Source organism: Canis lupus (assembly GCF_048164855.1).
Source record: "Canis lupus baileyi chromosome X unlocalized genomic scaffold, mCanLup2.hap1 SUPER_X_unloc_3, whole genome shotgun sequence".
Lineage (NCBI taxonomy): Eukaryota > Metazoa > Chordata > Mammalia > Carnivora > Canidae > Canis > Canis lupus.
The window spans coordinates 225,013-248,868 of NW_027326465.1; the positions used below are offsets into that span (position 1 = coordinate 225,013).

Sequence of the window (23,856 nt, forward strand, 5' to 3'; positions counted from 1 at the left end):
GTCCTGACTCTGTTGGTTGGCAGAGCTGCATGGAGACGGCATGCACAGAATTGACAGGTCTCCATATTTAAGTGTGCATCTGACAAAGACATAGTGGAACCTCGAGACACACTAAGGTGATGAGCATGGAAATACTGAATACCCAGAACCCCCTGAAACCTCACCTGGGCATTAGCAACCCCCTGACCCTTGCTACTGGAGAGTAGCTTCCTTGTTCTCGGAGACGCTGAAAAGACTTCATCTAAGGTACCTGCTGGGACAGATGTTGCTTCACTTATTCGACATTAATCTCGGCTAACCTCCATTACCATTGGAATAATAACAAGGGTAGGTGAGACTAGGTTAGAAAGCACCAAAAAAAAAAAAAAAAGAAAGAAAGAAAGAAAAAAGGAAGTTCGCTTTGGATGGGAAATGCCTTGTATTCAGAAGAAAACTGTAGGACCTGGCTCTTAGGTACTTGCATGAAGTGAGACAATGTATGTGCAATGGATTTTGAGAATGCTGGACCCCCAAGAGAGAGAACAGAATATAAGTCCGTATGGGGAGAACTTATTAACATGGGGGCACAGAGCTGTGACTCGGGGTTTGATGTCCTGAAAGGGGCCAACTCAGCAGCCTCCTGTACACGTGATATAAGCGTGGACAAGTGTTTGCAGCAAATGACACGGAAATACTAGAACTTCCTAGGCAGAGAAAATGGAGGAATAGGTGAGAAGGTCCAAGGGAGTAGGTTTTTAGATATGATATATAATGTAAGATCAGATGTCCTACCTCCAGCCTCTGTTTCGTCGGAGGGCTGCTCAGAAATCCCTGCTCAAAAAAAGGAATGTGCTGGTGAAGTAGTGGCACCGGCATCGTTGAGAAGCCCAGTGCCGACTCTCCTCTGCAAACCATTGTTGGAAGCAAGAGATGCTAGCATGGGACTGGCAATCAATGGAGACAACAGGATTCTCAAGAGGCAGAGTCCCAGTGGTGGCACAAGCCTATGCAGGGCAAGGTAGGCACCGTTACCATACTGGACTGCAAGGCCCTGGTGGGCCAGTCTCTTGTGACTGACCAGAATCTGCGGCAAGAGAGATAGTATAGAGAGTACATAGTAGTGTTCTGTGGTCTAGATATAGGGGCAGCTGGCTGGGGTATTACTTGATTTCTCTAAGGAGAACATAATGAGAACTGGCAGGCAGAAAGCTGATGTTAGCAGCTTTAGTGGAAAACTCTGGTCCCCCACCAAGTGTCCAGTTCTAAGTCAGCCCATGGGCCCAGGGCCCTGTGAGGAAAGTGGAGGTCAGAAAACACCGGTCAAGCTTTTCCCAAAATCCTGTGTCTATTTACGAAGGTAAGGTTAATGAGCACTGTGGTAAGGACCATACCTGCATTAAAAAAAGGAATATTGAATATGAGTTCTCTACTTATAAAGGGACTTATGAAGTCTAGTCTGCCTCATTTCACCTGACAGGAAACCCAAAGTTTCTGTCGATCACCCAAGGTTTGTTTTTTTCTCTCCAGACATTCCATGTACAGCTGGCATTAATGGACTTGGTAGGTGGTAGGACCATCACATTAGCACAAGTGGCATTATATGGAAAGACACACATGGAAGCCTATGAAGCTGATATGTCCTTAGAATATAAGGAAATAAAAGCAATAGTATACTAGGAAAGGAGAGAAGAGTCAGATTACTAAATTCAGAAATGTTCCCACTAAGATCAGAGTGGGGACATTACTATCAGCCTTGCAGAGATTTATAAAAAAAAAAGATTGCAAGGAAATTCCATGAACAATTGTACACCAAAATTTAGGCAAGTTCGGTGAAAAGGTCAATTTCCTAGAAACACACAATGTAACAAAACAGACTCATGAGAAAATAGAAATTCTCCATTGACCCATGAAAAAAGTAAAGAGAGCGAATCCATCCAGAAGAACTTAGAACAAAGAAAAGCTCAGGACCTGTTGGCTTCGCTGGTGAATTCTACCAAATGCCTGAAGAATTATACCTACTGTTGGTGGGAATGCAAGCTGGTGCAGCCGCTCTGGAAATCAGTGTGGAGGTTCCTCAAGAAGTTAGGAATAGAGCCACCCTATGACCCAGCAATTGCACTAGTAGGTATTTACCCCAAATGTACAAACGGAATGATCTGAAGGGGCACATTCACCCCATTGTCTATAGCAGCCATGGTCACAATAGCCGAACTATGGAAAGAGCCAAGATGCCCATTGATAGATGAATGGATAAGGACCTATGTTCTCTCTCTCTCTCTGTCTCTGTCTCTATCTCTCTCTCTCTCTCTCTCTCTCACACACACACACATTATACACACACAGAGAAGGAGACAAAGCATGAGAGACTCTTAACTCTAGGAAACAAATTCAGAGTCACTGGAGGGGAGGTGGGGGTGGGGTCATTAGGTGATGGACATGAAGGGGGGCACGTGATATGATGAACACTGGGTGTTATAGGTAACTGATGAATTATTGAACTCTAACTCTGATACTAATGATGTACTACTATATGTTGGCTAATTGAATGTAAATTTTTTTAAAAAGAAGAATTATAAATCCTTCTCAAAGTCTTCCCAAAAAATAGAAGGGGGAGGGGCAAGTTCTGAAATCATTCTATGAGGCCAACTTTACCCTGATAGCAAAGTGAGACTAAGACACCACAAGAAAAGTGCAGACCAATACACCTTACGACTACAAATGCAAAAACATAAAAAGTACACTGGCAAACCAAACCCAGCAGTTTCCTTGATTAAAAGAATTTTAACTAAAAGGAATATACATCATGGCAAAGTGGGATTTATCCCACGATTGTAAAGGTGGCTTAACGTATGAAAATCAACATGATATGCCACATTAATAAAATGAAAGGAACAAACCACACGATTACCACAAAATGATGCAGAAAATGCATGTGACAAAATCCAGTACTCTCTCAGGATGAAAAGCATTCAGAAAACTAGGATTAGAAGGGAACTTCCTCAACTTGAAATTGGGCATTTATGAAGAACGCACAGCTACTATCCTATTCCATGGTAAAAGAATTGAAGCATCCCCCTAAGACCACGGACAAGTCAAAATGTTCACTCCTGCCACTTCTATTCAACATTGTACTGAACATTCTAGGCGGAGCAATCGGTCAAGGTAAAGAAACAAGACGCACCAAATATGGAAAAGAAAGAAAACTATTTGCAGATGCCAGAATGTTATATATTAAAAAATCCTGTGCTCGTCACCAAGTCACCCCCAGTCCCTGCCCACCTCCCTTTCTATCACCGCTAGCACTGAGTGTTATTCTATATGTTGGCAAACTGAACACCAATAAAAAAATAAATATGTAAAAAATCCTAAGAAATCCACTACAAAAGCTATTAGAGCTAATATTTGAACTCACCACACAAAATCCAGTTGTGTATCCATCAGTATACTAGCAGCAAACATCCTTAAAAGGAAACTAAGAGGGGTGCTGCGTGATTCAGTTGGTAAAGCATCTGACTCTTGATCTCAGGGCCTGAGGTCAAGCCCACATTGGGTGTGGAGCCTACTTTAAACAAAAAAGGAAACTAAGAAAATAATTCCATTTACAAAAGCATTGAGACGAATAAAGTACTTAGAAATAAATTCAGCTGAGGAGATGCAAGGGTTCTACACTGAACACTACAAAACATTGCTGAAAGAAGGCAAAGAAGGCCTAAATAAATGAAAAGACACATTGTGTTCATGGATCAGAAGGTGTCCTATTGTTAAAGTTTCAACACTCTCCCAATTTATCTACCGTCTCAGCGTGATTCCTATCAAAATTCCAATGCTCTACTTGTAGAAGCAGAAAAAGTGATCCTCAAATTCATGTAGAAGTGCAAAGGACTCCCAACACCAGGACAAACTTGAGAATAAAAGGCAAAGTTGGAAGACTCACATTTCCCGATTTCAAAACTTACTACAAAGCTGCAGGAACTAAGACAGTATGGTATTGTCACAAGGCTAGACATTTAGACCAGCAGAGTAGAATTGAGGGCACGCAAATGAACCCATACACACATGGCCCTTGATCTTCAACAAGGGTGCCAAGACCATCCGGTGGGAAAAGGACAGTCTTTTCAAGAAGTGGTGCTGGGAAGTTTTGCATGTGGGGATGCACATGCAAAAAGAAGGAAGCTAGGCCCTTCTGTCAGAACGGACACAAAAATCAACTCAAAACGGACCAAAGACTTAGCTATAAACACTAAAACTATAAAATCTTGAAAGAAAACACGGGGGTAAATCTTCATGACCTTGGGTTTGGCAATAGTTTCTTAGATATAGCACCAAACGCACAAGCAATGAAAGAAAACAAAATACATACATTGGACTTCATTAAAATTTTAGCATGAAGGGACACTTGCACAAGAGTGAAAAGACAACGTGTAGCATGGGAGGAAATATTTTCAAATCATGTATCTGACAAGGGTCTAATATCTAGAATACAAAAAGAACTCTCACGACCCGACAACAAAAGGACGACCACACTTTAAAATGGACAAAAGACTTGAACATAGACATTTTTCCAAAGAGGAGAAGATCCACAAACAGCCAACAAGCACAGATGAACAGATGCTCAACACCATTAGTCCTTAAGGAAACGAAAATCAAAACTGCAATGAGACATCACTTCACACCCTCTAAGAATGCTGTAACTTTTTTAAAAGGAAAATAATTTCTTGAAATAAATTTTCTGCACTCTTCCCTTCTCCTTCTGGGATCCCTATAATACAAATGTGGTTCTGCTTGATGATGTCACTGACTTCCTTCCACCCACTCTCAGTTTTTATTCTTCATTTTTCTTTCTGCTGTTCAGCTTGGTTGCTTTCCATTACCCTGTCTTCCAGATTGCCAGTCCGTTCCTCTGCATCCCAGGTATTGAATTCTTCATCTCGGACAGGTTCTTTTTTGTATTCCGTCCATCTTTTTAGAAAAGATCTTATTAATTTATGAGAGAGACAGAGACAGAGAGACAGACATAGGCAGAGGGAGAAGCAGGCTCCCTTCGGGGAGCCCGATGCGGGACTCCATCCCAGGCCCCTGGGATCACGCCCTGAGCCTAAGGGAGATGCTCAACTACTGAGCCACCCAGGCGTGCCTCTTTCCTCCTCCTTTATGGAAGGTCTCACTGCAACAACGTGGATGGATCTAGAGGGTATAATGCTAAGTGAGGTAAGTCAGATAAAGACAGATACCATATGATTTCACTTATGTGTGGAATTTTAAAAACAAAGCAGATTAACAAAATGAGAAAAAAAGAGAGAGAGAAAGCAGACTCTTAAATACAGAGAGCAAAGTGGTCGTTGCCAGAGGGGAGGCAGGGAAGGGAGACAGGTGAAACAGATAAAGGGGATTAAGAGTACACTCATCGATTGCAAAGAGTAATGTATAGAATTACAGAAGGATTATATGGTACACCTGAAACTAATATAACACTTTATGCTAACTTTTAAAAAATATGAAGGGAAATAAGAAGTGTTGGCAAAAATGTGGAGAAATTGGAACCCTCATGCATCGCTGGTGGAGCTATAAAACGGACAGCCACCATGTAAAACAATTTGGTGATTCCCCAATCCATTAAAGATACAACTACCATAGGACTCATCAATTGCATTCCTAAATATACACCCAAAATAACTGAAAAGAAGCATTTAAACGAAGGATGTACAAGAATTTTTGTAGAAGCACTATTCACAACAGCCAAAAGATGGAAAAAGTGCAAATTTCCGCCAAATGATGAATGGATAAGAAATTTGGTATACCCATACAATGGAATATTACTTCGTCAATTAGAAGGAAGGAAGTTCTGATATATGCTACAACATGGATAAACTTTAAAGACGCTATGTGGAGCCAACGATGCCAGAGGCAAAAGACCACATGTTATTTGATTCCATTTATATGAAATATCCAGAATAGGCAACTCGCCAGAGACACAAAACACATGCGTGTTTGCCAGATCCTGGGAATTGAGGGAATGGAGAGTGACTGCTTTTTTTTTTTAGGTTTTATTTATTCATGAGAGACAGGGAGAGAGAGAGACAGAGACACAGGCATGACGGAGAAGCAGGCTCCATGCCAGGAGTGTGATATGGGACTCGATCCCGGGTCTCCAGGATCAGACCCTGGACTGAAGGTGGCGTTTAACCACTGAGCCACCCGGGCTGCCCAGAGAGTGACTGCTTAATGGGTAAGGGTTTCCTTCTGGAGTGATGAACATGTTCTGAAGCTAATTAGTTGTGATGGTTGCACATCTTTGTGGGTGTACTAAACACTCCTGAATGATTAAGGTGGCAAATGTTATGTCAACTTTAGCACAATAAGAAAAGAAGGAGAAACAGGAAAAATGGGAACAAAGATCCTATAGATTAAAAGGGGCCTTAAGAGACACCTGTCCCCATCTCAGTGTATGGTACTTATTTGGTTTCTGATTCAAATAATCAAACTGTTTTTCAAAAATCTTTATTTTTTTTTTTACTGTTGCTTCCTGTTGCTTAATGGCTCTGAAGGGTTTTTAACACAATTGAAGAAGAAACGTTATGACTAACTGGATATTTAACAATATTAAGAAAATAGTTTGATAGGGGGCAGGCAAGATGGCAGAGGAGTAGGGTCCCCAAGTCACCTGTCCGCACTAATTTACCTAACCTTCAAATCATCCTGAAAACCTACGAATTCGGCCTGAGATTTAAAGAGAGAACAGCTGGAATGCTACAGTGAGAAGAGTTCGCGCATCTATCAAGGTACGAAGGCGGAACAAAATAAAGAAATAAAAGAGCATCCAAGGGGGAGGGGCCCTGAGGAGCTGGGCTAAGGCCAGGTGGCAAGAACCTCCAGTACAGGAAAGCCTAGACCCAGAGAAGCAGGAACTTTACCAATCTTCCCCGACAGAAAGGCGCTCACAGGGAGCTCCGGCAGGATCCCAGGAGGGGCAGTGGAGGCCCCAGGATCCCGGGGTCACTAACAGAGGAAGCACGCCCCTGGGGAGAGCGCGCCACACTCCGCGGCCGAGCTCCCTAAAGGGCTGGAGCGCACGCCCGGCGGGGCCCCGGGAGCAGCTCAGGCGGTGGCTCCATCGGCGGCTCCATACAGAGGGGGCTGCGCGGCCCCGGGATCAGCTCAGGTGGCAACTCTGCAGAGGGGGCTGCGCGGCCCGGGAGCGTGATTCCAGCGACGCAGGCCCCGGAGCCCAGGGCGCTGCGGAACACAGCCCAAGATCCGTCACTCCCCCCCGGGACAGGCAGAGGCCGGGAGGACACAGGGCAGCAAGGACACTCCTGCCGCCAGGCGGCCCTGAGCTGTGCAGGTCCGCGACCCCCGCCCCCGGAGCATCCAGGCCCCTGCAGACTGGGAGACTGCGGTAGTTACTGCGGGAGCTGACTTTAGGGCTGGGGAGCTGGCCGCTGCCACTGTGGTTGTTTCTTCTGGTGTCACCTTGTGCCTGGGACTGAGCGGGGCCGCCAGGAAGCAAGGGCCTCACAGGGTCAACAGATCCCACTGAGCCGTGCACCTGGCAGGGGGCGGGGCAGCTCCCCCAGGTGCACACACCTGAGAATCAGCACAGCAGGCCTCTCCCCCAGAAGACCAGCTGCAAGGACAGGGGAAGAGCAATTTCTTGCCCAAGGAGCGCTGGAAAGCTCCAGGGGAATTTGAGAGACTTAACAGTATATAGAATCAGAGTATACCCCTCCTTGTTCTTTGTTTTTGTTTGTTTGTGTTCCCCTTTTTCCTTCCTTTTTCCCGTACAACTTGTTTTTAGCCGCTCTGCACTGAACAAAATGACTAGAAGGAAGAACTCACCACAAAAGAAATAATCAGAAATAGTCGTCCCTCCCACAGAGTTACAGACTTTGGATTACAATTCGATGTCAGAAAGCCAATTCGGAAGCACAATTATAAAGCTACTGGTGGCTCTGGAAAAAAACATCAAGGAATCAAGAGACTTCATGACTGCAGAATTGAGATCTAATCAGGCCGAAATTAAAAATCAATTCAATGAGGTGCAATCCAAACTGGAGGTCCTAACGACGAGGGTTAACCGTGGTAGAAGAACGAGTGAGTGACGTAGAAGACAAGTTGATGGCGAGGAAGGAAGCTGAGGAAAAAAGAGACAAACAATTAAAAGATCATGAGGATAGATTAAAGGAAATAAATGACAGCCTCAGAAGGCAAAATCTACGTTTAATTGGGGCCCCAGAGGGCGCCGAAAGGGACAGAGGACCAGAAAGTGTATTTGAACAAATCATAGCTAAGAACTTATTTAGTTTCTGATTCAAATAATCAAACTTAACATTTTTTTTTTTTACTGTTGCTTCTGTTGCTTAATGGTTTTGAAGGGTTTTTAACACAATTGAAGAAATTTTATCACTAATTGGATATTTAACAATATTAAGAAATTACTTTTAGTCCCAATAGTTTATTTTTGCCTTAGTTTCCCTTGCCTGGGGAGACATAAATATGTTCCTAAGGCCGACGTCCAAGAGATTTAGGCCCATGTGTTCTCTTAGGTGTTTTATAGTTTCAGGCCTCACATTTAGTCTATAATCTGCTTTGGGTTTATTTTTGTGTATGGTGTAAGAAGGTGGTCCAGTTTCATTCTACATGTTTCTGTCCAGTTTTCTCAGCACCTTTGTTGAAGAGATGGTCTTTTCTCTATTGTATATCCTTGCCTCCTTTGTCATAGATTGATTTGCCATAGAAGTAAGCGTGGGCTTATTTCTAGGCTCTTTGTTCTGTTGCAGCAGCCCATGTGTCTAGTTCTGTGCCGGGACCACAGTTTTGATTACTATAGCTTGTTGTACAGCTTGAAACCCGGGATTGTGATACCTCTGGCTGTGTCCCTCTTTCTCAAGATTGCTGTGACTACTCAGGGTCTTTCTTTATTATTTTTTTAAATTGATTTTTAAAATCCATTTATTCATGAGAGACACACAGAGAGAGGCAGAGACATAGGCAGAGGGAGAGGCAGGCTTCCTGTGGGGAACCGGACACGGGGCTCCATCTCAGGACCCAAGGATCATGCCCTGAGCCCAAGGCAGTCACTCAACCACTGAGCCACTCAGGAATCCCTGATCCTGATTGTACACAAATTTTGATTGTATTTTTTTTTATTGTATACAAATTTTAGGATTCTAGTTCTAGTTCAGTGGGAAATACCATTGTTGATTTGATAGGGATTGCATGGAATCTGTACATCATTTTAGGTCATGTGGACATTTTAACAATATTAATTAATTAATTCTCACAATCCATGAGCATTATATGTCTTCCCATTTGTGTCATCTTCAGTTCCTTCCATCAATGTCTTACATAGTTTTCAGAGTATTACGTCTTTCACCTCCCTGGTTAAATTTGTTCCTACATATCATGATTTTTGCTGCATCTGTAAATAGGTCTGTTTTTCTTGATGTCTCTTCCTCTTTCTTCTTTGTTAGCGTATAGAAATGCAACAGACGTCTATGTATCAATCTTATATCCTGCAACTTGACTGAATTCATTTCTTACTCCTCATAGATTTTTGGTGGAGTCTTTAGTGTTTTCTTCTAATATATATATATATATATATATATATATATATATATATATAGTTCAATTTGCCAACATGTGGCATAAGACCCAGTGCTCATCCCGTCAAGTGCCCCCCTCAGTGCCCGTCACCCAGTCACCCCAGCCCTCTGACCACATCCCTTTCCAGCACCCCTTGTTCGTTTCCGAGTTAGGTGTCTCTCATGCTCTGTCTCCCTCACTGATATTTCCCACTCATTTTTTCTCCTTTCCCCTTTATTCCCTTTCACTATTTTTTATACCAAGCAATTCTTTTAATGTACTGTTGGATTAATTGGCTAGTGCCTTGTTGAGAATTAGCAATTCTTTTAATGTACTGTTGGATTAATTGGCTAGTGCCTTGTTGAGAATTTCTGCATCCATGTTCATCAGCGATATTGACCTGTAATTCTCCTTTTAAGTGAGGTCTTTGTCTGGTTTTGAAGTCAAGGTAATGCTGGCTACATAGAATGAGTTTGAAACTTTTCCTTCCATTTCCATTTTTTGGAGTACTTTGAGAAGAATAGGTACTAACTCTTCTTTAAATGTTTGGTAGAGGGATCCCTGGGTGGCTCAGCAGTTTAGCACCTGACTTTGGCCTAGGGCATGATCCTGGGGTCCCAGGATCGAGTCCCGCATCGGGCTCCCTGCATGGAGCCTGCTTCTCCCTCTGCCTGTGTCTCTGCCTCTCTCTGTGCGTCTCTCATGAATAGATAAACAAAATAAAATAGTTGTTTGGTAGAATTCCCCTGGAAAGCCATCTGGCCCTGGACTTTTGTTTGTTGGGGGATTTTTGATTACTGATTCATTTTCTTTGGTGGTTGTTGGTCTATTCAAGTTTTCTGTTCCCTTCTGTTTCAGTTTTATACTTTATGTTTCTAGGAATTTATACATTTCTTCCAGACTGCCCAATTTGTTGGCATATAATCTTTTATTTTATAAAACCATCTCTCATATTTATATAATCTCGAACACACTAAATGTGTATCACAGAGGAAAATAATAATAATAGTTTTTCAGTGGAGCATCCTGGTAGATGCTACTTTAAACAAATGGTCCACATTAACATAAACAAACGTAAACAGTAATAGTACATCTGTATGTCTTCTTTCTTTCTTTTTATTTTTTAATTATTTTTTATTGGAGTTCAGCTTGCCAACATATACCATAACACTCAGTGCTCATCCCGTCAAGTGCCCCACTCAGTGCATATAATCTTTTATAATATTCTCTTATAATTGTATTTCTGTGGTGTTGGTTGTGATCTCTCCTCTCACATTCATGATTTTATTTATTTGGATCCTTTCTCTTTTCTTTTTGGTAAGTCTGGCTTGGGTTTATTAATTTTTTTATTGGAGTTCAATTTACCAACATATAGCATAACACCCAGTGCTTATCCCATCAAATACCCCCCTCAGTGCCCATCACCCAGTCACCCCCACCCCCCACCCATCTCCCTTTCCAGCACCCCTTGTTCGTTTCCCAGAGTTAGGAGTCTCTCATGTTCTGTCTCCCTTTCTGCTATTTCCCACTCATCTTTTCTCCTTTCCCCTTTATTCCCTTTCACTATGTTTTATATTCCCCACATGAATAAGACCATATAATGATTGTCCTCCGATTGACTTATTTCACTCAGCATAATACCCTCCAGGTCCATCCACGTCAAAGCAAACGGTGGGTATTTGTTGTTTCTAATGGCTGAGGAATATTCAATTGTATACATATAACACATTAATTTTGTTAATTTTTTCAAAGAACTAGCTCCTGGTTTCATTGATCTTTTCTACTGTGGGGTTTTTTTGTTTGTTTGTTTCTATACCATTTATTTCTGCTCTGATCTATCATTATTATTTCCTTTCTTCTGCTGGCTTTGGGCTTCATCCTACATACATAGCAGCATTGTCAACAATAGCCAAATTATAGAAAGAGCACAAATGTCTACTGACAGATGGGTGAATAGAAAAGGAAGTTGTGAAAAAATATATATATTATATATATTATATATATAATGGAATAATGATGGAATGTTACTCAGCCATAAAAATAATGAAATCTTTCGATGGACACCGAGGCACCTTCCACAGTTTGGCTATTGTGGACATTGCTGCTATAAACATCGGGGTGCAGGTGTCCCGGCACTGGGTGTTATTCTGTATGTTGGCAAATTGAACACCAATAAAAAATAAATTTATTATTTAAAAAAAGAATGAGGGATCCCTGGGTGGCGCAGCGGTTTGGCGCCTGCCTTTGGCCCAGGGCGCGATCCTGGAGACCCGGGATCGAATCCCACGTCGGGTTCCCGGTGCATGGAGCCTGCTTCTCCCTCTGCCTATGTCTCTGCCTCTCTCTCTCTCTCTGTGACTATCATAAATAAATAAAAATTAAAAAAAAAAGAATGAAATCCTGCTATTTGTAATAACATGGATGGGGCTAGAGTGTATTATGCTAAGTAAAGTAAGTCACACAGAGAAAGACAAATACCATATGATTTCACTCATATGTGGAATTAAAGAAATAAAACGGATGAATATAGTGAGAGAAAAAGAGAGAGGCAAACCATAAAACAGACTCTTCACTATAGATAACACACTGAGGGTTGCTGGAGAAGGGAGGTTGGTGTGGGGATGGGTTAAATGGCTGATGGGTATTTAGGAGGGCACTTGTGATGAGCACTGGGTGTGGTGTGTACATGATGAGTCACTAAATCCCACACCTGAAAATAATAATACTCTGTATGTTAACTAACTGGAATTTAAATTAAAACGTGGAAGAAGAAAATAAAAGAAGTAGAAATACCATACAATCCAGTAATTCCAGTAAATCCACTACGGGGTATTGAACCAAAGAAAATGAGAACACTATTTCAAAAAGACAGATACACCTATGTTCATCACAACATTATTTACAACAGCCAAGATATGGGAGCCACCTAAGTGTCCATTGATAGACGAGTGGATAAAGAAATGTCATAAATATATATTATATTCCATTATATTACTCAGCTCCTAAAAAGAAAGGAGATCTTGGCATTTGTGACAACCGGATGAACCTAGAGGATATGATGCTAAGTGAAATAAGTCAGACAGAGAAAGGCAAATACAATATTATTTCACTTATATGTGGGATCCAAAAAACAAAGCAAATGAACAAACAAAACAGAATCAGACTGGTCAATGTAAAGAACAACCTGGTGGTTGCCAGAGGGGAAGGGGTGGGAGAGGGGCATAATAGTTGAAGGGGACTAAGAGGTACAAACTTCCGGTATAAAATTAATAAGTCGGGGAGATGAAAAGTATGACATAGAAAATATAGTCAGTAATATAGTAATAACCTTGTACAGTGATAAATGATAACTACACTCATCATGGTGAGCACTGTGTAATGTATAGAATGGCCAACTCACTCTTTTGTGTGCCTAATATATTTTATATCAAATAAACTTCAACAAGATACAAAGCGCAAGATAGGCCAATGGATTTAGTGTAACAATATATGAAAATTTCAACACACTGGAAGGGATGAGCACTGGGTGATATGCTATATGTTGGCAAATTGAACTCCAATTAAAAAATAAACAAAGTTTCAGATTCCACCTTGCAGCTAATGTTAAAGAAATGTGTGGGAAATATCAGAAAGGGAGACAGAACGTAAAGACTCCTAACTCTGGGAAACGAACTAGGGGTGGTAGAAGGGGAGGAGGGCGGGGGGTGGGGGTGAATGGGTGACGGGCACTGGGGGTTATTCTGTATGTTAGTAAATTGAACACCGATAAAAAATAAATTTAAAAAAATAATAAAAAAGTAAAAAGAGGGGACCTCAGCCCCCCCAAAAAGAAATTACCCTTTGTTGAATTTTATATAGTTCCAAATTAAAAAGTCCACAATTATCTCAAAACGCTCAACCACTTCTCCTAGAATTAATGGACATCTCTAGAGAAAAGTGACCACAATACCAAGTTTTTTTTTACCCAGATATAACTTCTCTTTGAAAATTTGGCCTGAAAATGTTTACTGTCTTTTATTTATTTATTTTTTTGTAGAACTTTATTTTTTCTATTGTAAAACTTTTTTTTTGTTTCTCATCCTGAAATTTATTATTTATTATTTATTTTTTTTATTGGAGTTCAATTTGCCAACATATAGCATAACACCCACTGCTCATCCCATCAAGTGCCCCCCTCAGTGCCCATCACCCAGTCACCCCCATCCCCTGCCCACCTCCCTTTCTACCACCCCTTGTTCGTTTCCCAGAGTTAGGAGTCTCTCATGTTCTGTCTCCCTTTCCGATATTTCCCACTCATTTTTTATCCTCTCCCCTTTATTCCCTTTCACTATTTTTTATATTCCCCAAATGAATGAGACCATATAATGATTGTCCTTCTCCGATTGACTTATTTCACTCAGCATAATACCCTCCAGTTCCATCCACGTCGAAGCAAATGGTGGGTATTTGTCGTTTCCAATAGCTGAGTAATACTCCATTGTATATATAGACCACATCTTATTTATCCATTCATCTTTTGATGGACACCGAGGCTCCTTCCACAGTTTGGCTATTGTGGACACTGCTGCTATAAACATCGGGGTGCAGGTGTCCCAGCGTTTGGCTGCATCTGTTTACTGTCTTTTAAATTGTCTTTAAATTCAATTTTAAAAAATGTAAGGCTATTAAAATACCTCTCCCTTTTCCAATGATATGTCTGTATAAGGCCCAATTTTCCTCATGTATATCGACCAAAATAACACATCTCAAACGTTTAAATGCAGAAACAGTTAATAGAGTTCAGTTGTCCTCTATGAAGCCTCTTTAATATAAGAGATTTGCAAAAATGTAAAATAATACCACTCTTTCTCTAAACTTTTTGGTTTTGAATTTTTCAGAAATTTTTTATCCTTACATAGTTATTTTGATTAAATTAATAAGTAAATACTTCAAAAGTGTCTTCATCTCAAGTCTGAATACACTAAATATTGATGGACATAATACATAACCCCAAAGGTACCTCTTCAATAATCCTTAAGAGTCTAAAAAGGTCATGAGATCAAAGTGTTTGAGGTCCACTGAACTATATATATATATGGGGTCACTTTGCTGGTTTCCTTGGGAGAAAATCTTTATGGATAGGAGACAAGTAAAACTGCAACAAGAGAAATAAATGGTGTAGTTACATGTCCAGAATTTGGGAATCTGGAGGCTTCATTTCTATTCTGGGCCCGACAATTTGACCATGAATAGATCACTTGGCCACTGTGTAACTCTATTTCTTTCTTCATGACTTGACACTCATTGTAACTGCTCACAGCTCAGCCTATTCAGAGGACAGAAGCAGAGGCACACTGGCAGTACTATGGAGCATTTCTCTGACTTGGCCTTCTCAATATTTTCAGGACTTTCAGGTCTCATCAAATCTGTCACCACTGTTTCTAACAGCACTCGATTTATTTCTTGGAGCAAGTTTACAGAGAACACTACAGAGCAGAGTCTAGGTCCGCTTCCTTTAGTTGCCCTGTACACATATTCTGATCAGTGCATGAACAGAATCATTGGGCTATTAAGTTTCCATTTTCCAGGCTCTACTACCTCTTCCACTCTAGAGGTCCCAGGAGACTTCCAGGAATTTCTTGTCAGCCTAGGATGATGGAAGGAACTCTATCTTGGGCAGCATGCATCCTAGTTCTAGTCTTAGCTCTGCTAATGGCCAGCCCAATAACTACTGGAAAGTTGCTCAAACTTGATACTGGAAAGGGATATGTAAAAGCATCTAAGCCAGTGACCTATGCCCAGACCCTGTGAAAAAAACTCTTTACAACAGGTCAAACCCACTTGAAGAGAAGGAGGTTAAGGATTTGGATTTCACTGCCAATCCCCTCAAGCCTCCAGGTGTGGCTCCCTGACTTTCTGCTCTCAACTGTCTGGGACCAAAAGGTAATCCCTTAACCAGGCTTTGGAGTTGGGCTTTTAGGGTATCAGGAAGGGTACAGAATTCTGACAACTAAAATCTAGCAGGAGGCCAAGGGGAAGCATAAATTCAGAATGAAAAGTAGAACCATAGCCAACAAAGGTGTCAGGTTGACATTGGGATACAGACAACATTTACTGCTTTGGACACCAAGTAAAAGAGGAAACTGACTTATGCGTGTGATTCATAAAAGAACTTATTCAAAAGGTAATTTTCAAAAATATACATGTGGAATTTGAATTCTATGTATTCAACTTGATAAGAATAAGTCTGAGGATGCCTGGATGGCTCTGCCTTTGGCTCAGGTCATGATGGTGGGTCTGGGATCAAGCCCTGCATTGGGCTCCCTGCAGGGGGCCTTCTTCTCCCTCTGCCTGTGTCTCTGACTCTCTGTGTGTGTCTCTCATGAATAAATAAAATCTTTTTTAAAATAATGAATTTGGAATACAAGAGAAAGTTGCTAGACCTATTTCACTATTACTTAGATAGGAAAAAAACAACAACAATAACAAACTGTATTATAATCCGCAACCTCTAATTTGCTACCCTAATATTGACAAATTTGAAACTTTACCATGTACCAAGTTTCCATGTACCAAACATATATATAAATGTTACGTAACTTCAAAACATTTGAAAAGCCATAGACTAGATGGCCCCAAATAACCTTCCAAATCCATGGCTTCCCCAACCCCCTCATTTCAGAGTCCTCAGTGTTCTTTACTGAACTTTTCCACATTGCACAATTCTACCCATTGTTAATATCACTTCATCTGTCCCAGCCTAAACATTTTGAAATGTCAAGTGGCAGTCACTGTAGGACTTTTTTTTTCTTCCACTGTAGGATTTTTATAGGGAACAAAAGTACACACACATAATGGGTCAGACCATCATGCCCTGAAAAATCTCAACTGTATTTTCTTTATTTTTTTATTTAGATTCAATTAGCCAACATACAGTACATAATTATTCAGATATAGAGCTCAATAATTCATCAGTTGCATATCATACCCACTGCTCATCACTCCTTACTGTATTTTATTTAAAGTTTCAAATAATACTTTTAACTCAATATTTAAATTTAAGCCCATATTTGAATTTAAACCCCAACAAGTGTTACTCATCAATTCATGCTAACTTACAGGGAGAGAGAGAGAGAGAGAGATTTGCAATAGTGTCCTATCCACACGCCATGCAACACAATCCTGGGCAAAGAGGAGGACCCCAACATTTCTTACGATGACATCTCAGGGTGAGAAGGAATGTTAGAAGTTACTCTGAAGTAATCCTCACATCCAGTGGTCCCACTGAGCATCTCCATTCATTCACAGACTCTGTCTCCAGTATTAACATTCTAGTGCTTTAAAAAGGCCAAGGATTCAATAAAGGAATTATAATATTCATAGGGCTTTTTTGTGTTATGAATTTTCTGATGATGCATAGGGATGCCCACTGGGTGAAGGCTTTTTTACATTCCTTGCATTTATAGTTTCTCTCCAGTGTGCACTCTTAGATATTTTATAAGGTGTGAGCTCTAGCTGAAGGCTTTCTCACATTCTTTACATTTGTGGGGTTTCCCTCTAGTGTGAATTCCCTGGTGTCCAATAAGGCATGTATTTCTAACTAAAAGCTTTTCTACATTTTGTGCATTTATAGGGCTTCTCCCCTGTGCATGTTCTTTGATGCTGAATAAGCTCTGAGGGGCCACTAAAGGCTTTTCCACATTCATCACATCTATAGGGTTTCTCTCCAGTGTGAGAAAAAGAGGTGTCTAGAAAAGAACAAGGTATCAGTGAAGGCTTTCCCACATTCACTGCATTTATAGAGTCTCTTTCCAGTGTGTATCCTGTGATGCTGCGTTAGGTATGTGCTGTGGCTGAGGGCCTTCCCACACTCATTGCACTTGTAGGGCTTCTCCCCTCTGTGGAAGCGTGTGTGGCGAATCAGGAGTGTGCTTTTGTCGAAGGCCTTCCCACATTCACTGCATTGATAGGGATTTTTTCCTATGTGGATTCTCTGGTGGTCAATGATGAGCTCTGGCTGAAAGCTTTGTCACATTCACTACATTTAAAGGGTTTGTCTCCTACATGATATCTTTGATGCTTTGTAAGAGATGAGCTCTGGATGAAGGCTTTTCCATATTCCTTACAAATATATAGTTTTTCTCCAGTGTGAATGCCCTGATGCCCAATGAAGGTGGGATGGTCACAGAAGGACTTTCCCCATTCACTACATTGCCACAGCTTCTTTGCTGCACAGAAGCCTGCTGAATAACCAGGTTGAAATTTGGTGTCAGTCTCCCTACATGTGTACAAGATGTAGGGAGATATTTTTCTCCTGTAGGAACTCCCTATTGTCAAACAAGAACTGACTATAGACTGAAGCGTCCCTCGAAAGCACTGCATTTATAGGTAGTGATCTCCCTGAAATTGTTCTTTGTCAGTATGACTCCTTGTCCTGAATGTCTCTGTAAGTGATCCTCCCATCCCCAAATTTCATGTACCAGAGTCCCAGGTACTGTTTCCTGTTAGTCTTTCTATGGTTGTTCCCTAGAATGAATCTTCTTCAAAAATGTCCCGCTGGGAAGTTGATCCCTTAGTCTCAGGTCTGGTTTCTCAATCTGAAAGCAATACAAAAGTGGCAGTTGGGCCAGGGACATGCAATGAAAAACAGTACCTGTAAGGCATACATGCTGCCAACAATTTTCAGAGTCATCTCTGTAGTTTATTTTTTTACATTTTTTAAATTTAAATTCAATATGCCAACAGATAGTATAACACCCCGTGCTCATCCCATCAAGTGCCCTCTTCATTGCCTGTCACCCAGTTACCCCATCCCACCACCTACCTTCCCTTCCACAACCCTTTGTTTGTTTCCCAGAGTTAGCAGTCTCTCATGGTTTGTTCCCCTCTCTAATTTTTCCCACTCAGTTCCCCTCCTTTCTCTTATAATCTCTTTCACTTTTTCTTATATTTCACGTATGAGTGAAATCATATGATGATTATCCTTCTCCAATTGACTTATTTCACTCAGCATAATGCCCTCCAGTTCCATCCATGTCAAAGCAACGTCTCTGTAATTTCAAATGGGGATTAGAATAGAGAGGTGGACAAGCACGCAGATAAACAGATAATACAAGTGGCACATAAGAAAATCAGAGAGGGGGACAAAACATGAGCGACTTCTAACTCTAGGAAAAGAACAAGGGGTAGTTGAAGGGGGGGTGGGTGGGGGGATGGGGTGACTGGGTGACGGGCACTGAGGGGGGCACTGGATGGGATGAGCACTGGGTGTTGTACTGTATGTTGGCAAATCGAACTCCAATAAAAATAAATACAAAAAAAAAAAAAAGAAATGAATTCCAAGGAGAGTACTATGGTCTGAATGTTTGTATCCCCACAAAATTCATATGTTGAAACTTAATCCCCAAAGTGATGGTACGAGGAGGTGCGGCTTTTAGGAAGTAATTAGGTCATGAAGATAAAGCTCCTATGAATGGGATTAGTGGCCTTTATTAAAGACAGACCAAGAACTCCCTTATCCCTTCTGCCGTGTGACATGGAGAAAAGATGAACCAAAAAGATGGCCCTCATCAGAACCCGAGTCCACTGGTGCCTTGATCTTGGACTTTCAACCTCTAGAACAATGAGAAATAAATGTCTGTTGTTTATAATTCACCAAGTCTGTGGTATTTTTTTTTTTGTAGCAGCCCAAAGTGACTAAAACAGACAGCTGCACTAGGCTATAGGGTCACTTGGAAAGAAAGCCATGAGAAAGTCTGTAAGAAGAATTGGAGATAATGAGTAACAGCAGAAGATGATCCCAGAACTTGGCCTGGGAGGACAGGGAGATATGACTGTGCAGGGCTGAGTCTTTTTCTGTATTCTTCTCTATTTTCTTCAGTCATCTAACTAATAGCCTCTTGGTGATTCCCTTCTCTCCAGTCTCTCCTGATTTATCACAATCAATCTTGCATATTGTCAGGCAGAAAACTAAGAACTTAGGGATAAAGGTAGTATTTTCCTCTCTTATTCTAGTGCATACTAGAAACAGAGCATATAGGAGCATACAGGAAACAGATGCTGTGAATTTGCTGGTTAAAATTTTGGAACATGCTTTATAATACTACAATAGACATCTCTTGGCAAAGGACAAAGAGCTTATCTGTAAATGACTTTTAGAACATGTTAATTTTATAGGAGATTCATCAAACTGATAAGGAGTTCTAAACACAGAGAGCAAATTGATGGTTGCCAGAGGGAAAAGGGGTGAGGAGTTGCATAAAATGGGTGAAAGGAAGTGGGAGACACAGGCTTTCAGTAATGGAATGAATAAGTCACAAGAATGAAAGGCATAGCATAGGGAGTATAATCAATGATATTGTAATAGTGATGTATGAAGACAGATGGGCTATGTTTCTGGTGAACAAAGCATAATGTATGAACTTGTCAGATCACTAGGTTATACGCCTGAAACTAATGTAACAATGTGTGTAAAATGTACTCAAATAATAAAATTGAATTAGGAAAAGATTAGAGAAGAAAAAAAAACTGCTGGTAAAACTAAATACCAAAGTGGCCAAGATGCATGACTTGGAAAAATACTGTCTAGTCATTTTCAAGTGACAAGGTAAGACTAGTAGTGCAAGATCTATCTTAAGTCTTCAGCTGTCTATATATAATACACAAAATAGCGGGCACAAAGTTCACATGAACAATTTCAGTATAATTAAACTGAAATTGAAAATAACAAACTGAGGCGGGGAAAGATGGCGGAAGAATAGGGTCCCCAAGTCACCTGTCCCCACCAACTTACCTAGATAACTTTCAAATCATCCTGAATACCTACAAATTCAACCTGATATTTAAAGAGACAACAGCTAGAATACTAGAGTGAGAAGAGTTTGCGCTTTTATCAATGTAGGAAGACCGGAAAAAATAAGAAATAAAAAAGCATCCAAGGGGGAGGGGTCCCCACAAGGAACCGGGCTAAGGCCCGGCAGCAAGTACCACCAGGACAGGAAAGCCCCTTCCCAGAGAAGCAGAAGCTTTTTTTTAATGTTAAGCAAAACGTATATTAATACTAATAAATATTAACATCACATACATTTTTCCTTGTAAAATGTGTAGAACAGAAGATGAAATCCATCCACATGACAGCACACACCATCATACTAGGTTATAGGAAATATTACATATATACGTATATTTTTTTCTTTTAAGATTTAATTTTTCAGTAATCTCTACACCCAGGTGGGGCTCAAACCTACAAGCCAAAGATCCAGAATCCCACCCTCTAGTGACTGAGTCAGCCGGGGCTCCAATAGATGGATGTTTTCTTTTTTAAAATTTATTATTTTATTGGTGTTCAATTTGAAAACATATAGAATAACACCCAGTGCTCATCCCATCATTGCCCCCCTCAGTGCAGGTCACCCAGTCACCCCCATTCCACACCCAACTCCCTTTCTACCACCACTTGTTCGTTTCCCAGAGTTAGGAGTCTCTCTTGTTTTGTCTCCATTTCTGATATTTCCCACTCGTTTTTTCTCCTTTCCCCTTTATTCCATTCCACTATTTTTTAGATTCCCCAAATGAATGAAACCATATAATGTTTGTCCTGCTCCGATTGACTTATTTCACTCAGCATAATACCCTCCAGTTCCATCCACGTCGAAGCAAATGGTGGGTATTTGTCATTTCTAATGGCTGAGGAATATTCCATTGTATACATAGACCACATCTTCTTTATCCATTCATCTTTCGTTGGACACCGAGGCTCCTTCCACAGTTTGGCTATCGTGGCCATTGCTGCTATAAACATCGGGGTGCAGGTGTCCTGGCGTTTCATTGCATTTGTATCTTTGGGGTAAATCCCCAACAGTGCAATTGCTGGGTCGTAGGGCAGGTCTATTTTTAACTCTTTGAGGAACCTCCACACGGTTTTCCAGAGTGGCTGCACCAGTTCACATTCCCACCAACAGTGCAAGAGGGTTCCCTTTTCTCCGCATCCTCTCCAACATTTGTGGTTTCTTGCCTTGTTAATGTTCCCCATTCTCACTGGTGTGAGGTGGTATCTCATTGTGGTTTTGATTTGTATTTCCCTGATGGCCAGTGATGCGGAGCATTTTCTCATGTGCTTGTTGGCCATGTCTATGTCTTCCTCTGTGAGATTTCTGTTCATGTCTTTTGCCCACTTCATGATTGGATTGTTTGTTTCTTTGCTGTTGAGTTTAATAAGTTCTTTATAGATCTTGGATACTAGCCCTTTATCTGATACATCATTTGCAAATATCTTCTCCCATTCTGTAGGTTGTCTTTTAGTTTTGTTGAGTTTCTGTTGCTGTGCAGAAGCTCATGTTCTTCTCATTTAGGACCCTTTCTGGCCTGCCAGGTCTCTGTGGAGAGGTCTGTTGTTAATCTAATATTTCTCCCCATAAAAGTTATAGATTTCTTGTCTCTTGCTGCTTTAAGGATCTTCTCTTTATCTTTGGAATTTGCAAGCTTCACTATTAAATGTCGAGGTGTTGAAAGGCTTTATTGATTTTAGAGGAGGATCTATTTCCTGGATCTGAATGCCTGTTTCCCTTCCCAGATTAGGAAAGTTTTCAGCTATGATTTGTTCGAATACACTTTCTGGTCATCTGTCCCTTTCGGCGCCCTTGGGAACCCCAATTAAACATAGATTTTTCTTCCTGAGGCTGTCATTTATTTCCCTTAATCTATCCTCATCTTTTGTTTTTCACATTTTTCCTCAGTTTCCCTCTTTGCCATCAACTTGTCACCTATGTCACTCAATCGTTCTTCTACCTCGTTGACCCTCGTCGTTAGGACCTCTAGTTTGGATTGCATCTCATTTAATTGATTTTTAATTTCAGCCTGATTAGATCTAAATTCTGCAGTCATGAAGTCTCTTGAGTCCTTTATGCTTTTTTCTAGAGCTACCGGTAGCTTTAAAATTGTGCTTCTGTATTGGCTGACATGGAATTGTAATCCCAATTTTTTTTTATTGGTGTTCAATTTACTAACATACAGAATAACCCCCAGTGCCCGTCACCCATTCACTCCCACCCCCCACCCTCCTCCCCTTCCAACACCCCTAGTTCGTTTGCCAGAGTTAGCCCAATTTTGTAACTGTTAGAGAGAGGACTGTTTCTGAGTATTTCTTTTGAGGTTTTTCCTTCTAGTCTTTTGCTCAGTGCTGAGTTGCCAAAACAAGTTATATTGGGAAAAGGAAAAAAAGAGAGAAAAGAAAGAAGAAAAGAATAAGAAAAAAAAAAAGGAAGAAGAAAAAGAGAGGAAAAGAAAGAAAAAAACAAAAGGGGCGGGGAGCAAACAAAACAAAAAACAAGGGGGAGTATCCTCTGATTCTATATACTGTAAATCCCTCGACTTCCCCCTTTTCAGTGCTGCTTGGTCAATAAATTGCTTTTCCCCTGTCCGTCTAGCTGGTCTTCTGGGGGAGGGACCTGTTGTGCTGATTATCAGTTGTGAGCACCTGAGGGAGCTGCTCAGCCCCCTGCCTGGTGAACGGCTCAGTGGGAGTTGTTCCCTCCTGTTTATCCTGTGAGGCCACTGTGAGGCTCAGTGGGGGTTGTTTATACTGTGAGGCCCCAGGAGGAAAAACAGTGGCTACAGCCAGCTCCCAAGCCCTGGAGTCAGCTCCCGCAGTAACTACAGAGCTCTCAGTCTACAGGGGCCTGGATGCTCCAGGGGCGGGGGGCACTGATCTGCACAGTTCGGGACCGCCTGGCAGTAGCAGCATCCTTGCTGCCCTGTGCCCTCCTGGCCTCTGCTTGTCCGGGGGGGGGGGGTGCGGAGTGCTGGATCCTGGGCTATGTCCCCTGATTCCCTGAGCTCCGGGGCCTGCGCCGCTGCAATCGTGCTCCCAGGTCCGTGCAGCTCCCTCCCCGGGAGCCTCTGCCTGAGCCCCTCTGGGCTGCTCCCGGGGCGCGCAGCCCCCTCCGTGCAGAGCCTCCGCTCGAGCCCCTCTGAGCTGCTCCTGGGTTCAGCCCTGCGGCACTGCAGCCCTTTAGGGAGCTCCGCCGCCGCGGGGTGTGGAGCACTCCCCCGGGCGCAGGCGCTCTGTTAGTGACCCCGGGAGGCTGAGGGCATCCCCGCCCCCCACCATCCTGCTCCAACACCCAGCAAGCACCTTTCCGACTGGGAAGATTGGTGAAGCTCCTGCTTCTCCAGGGACGGGGCTTTCCTGTCCTGGGGACACTCGCCGCCGGGCCTTAGCCCAGCTCCTCGGGGACCCCCTCCCCTTGGATGCCTTTTGTTTCTTTATTTCTTTTTTTCTCCCATCTTCCTACCTTGATAGAAGCACGAACTCTTCCC

The 23,856-nt window shown here is 41.8% G+C and overlaps 1 protein-coding gene and 1 long non-coding RNA gene across 4 annotated transcripts in view; both read right to left on the bottom strand.

Annotated features, from left to right (window-relative positions):
- LOC140629687 (synaptonemal complex protein 3-like) overlaps positions 1 to 23,856 on the bottom strand; it is a 97,699-nt gene that overhangs the window by 34,053 nt on the left and 39,790 nt on the right. The window contains exon 3 of one of the 3 annotated variants that reach the window (XM_072819237.1): positions 7,816 to 8,110. The exons of the other annotated variants lie outside the window; for them this stretch is intronic. The gene's annotated coding sequence lies outside the window, so the exon portion shown is untranslated. The remainder of the gene's footprint in view (positions 1 to 7,815; positions 8,111 to 23,856) is intronic. 3 annotated transcript variants of the gene reach the window in all.
- Positions 1 to 23,856, bottom strand: part of LOC140629688 (uncharacterized) — a 59,052-nt gene that overhangs the window by 14,028 nt on the left and 21,168 nt on the right. The window lies entirely within an intron of this gene.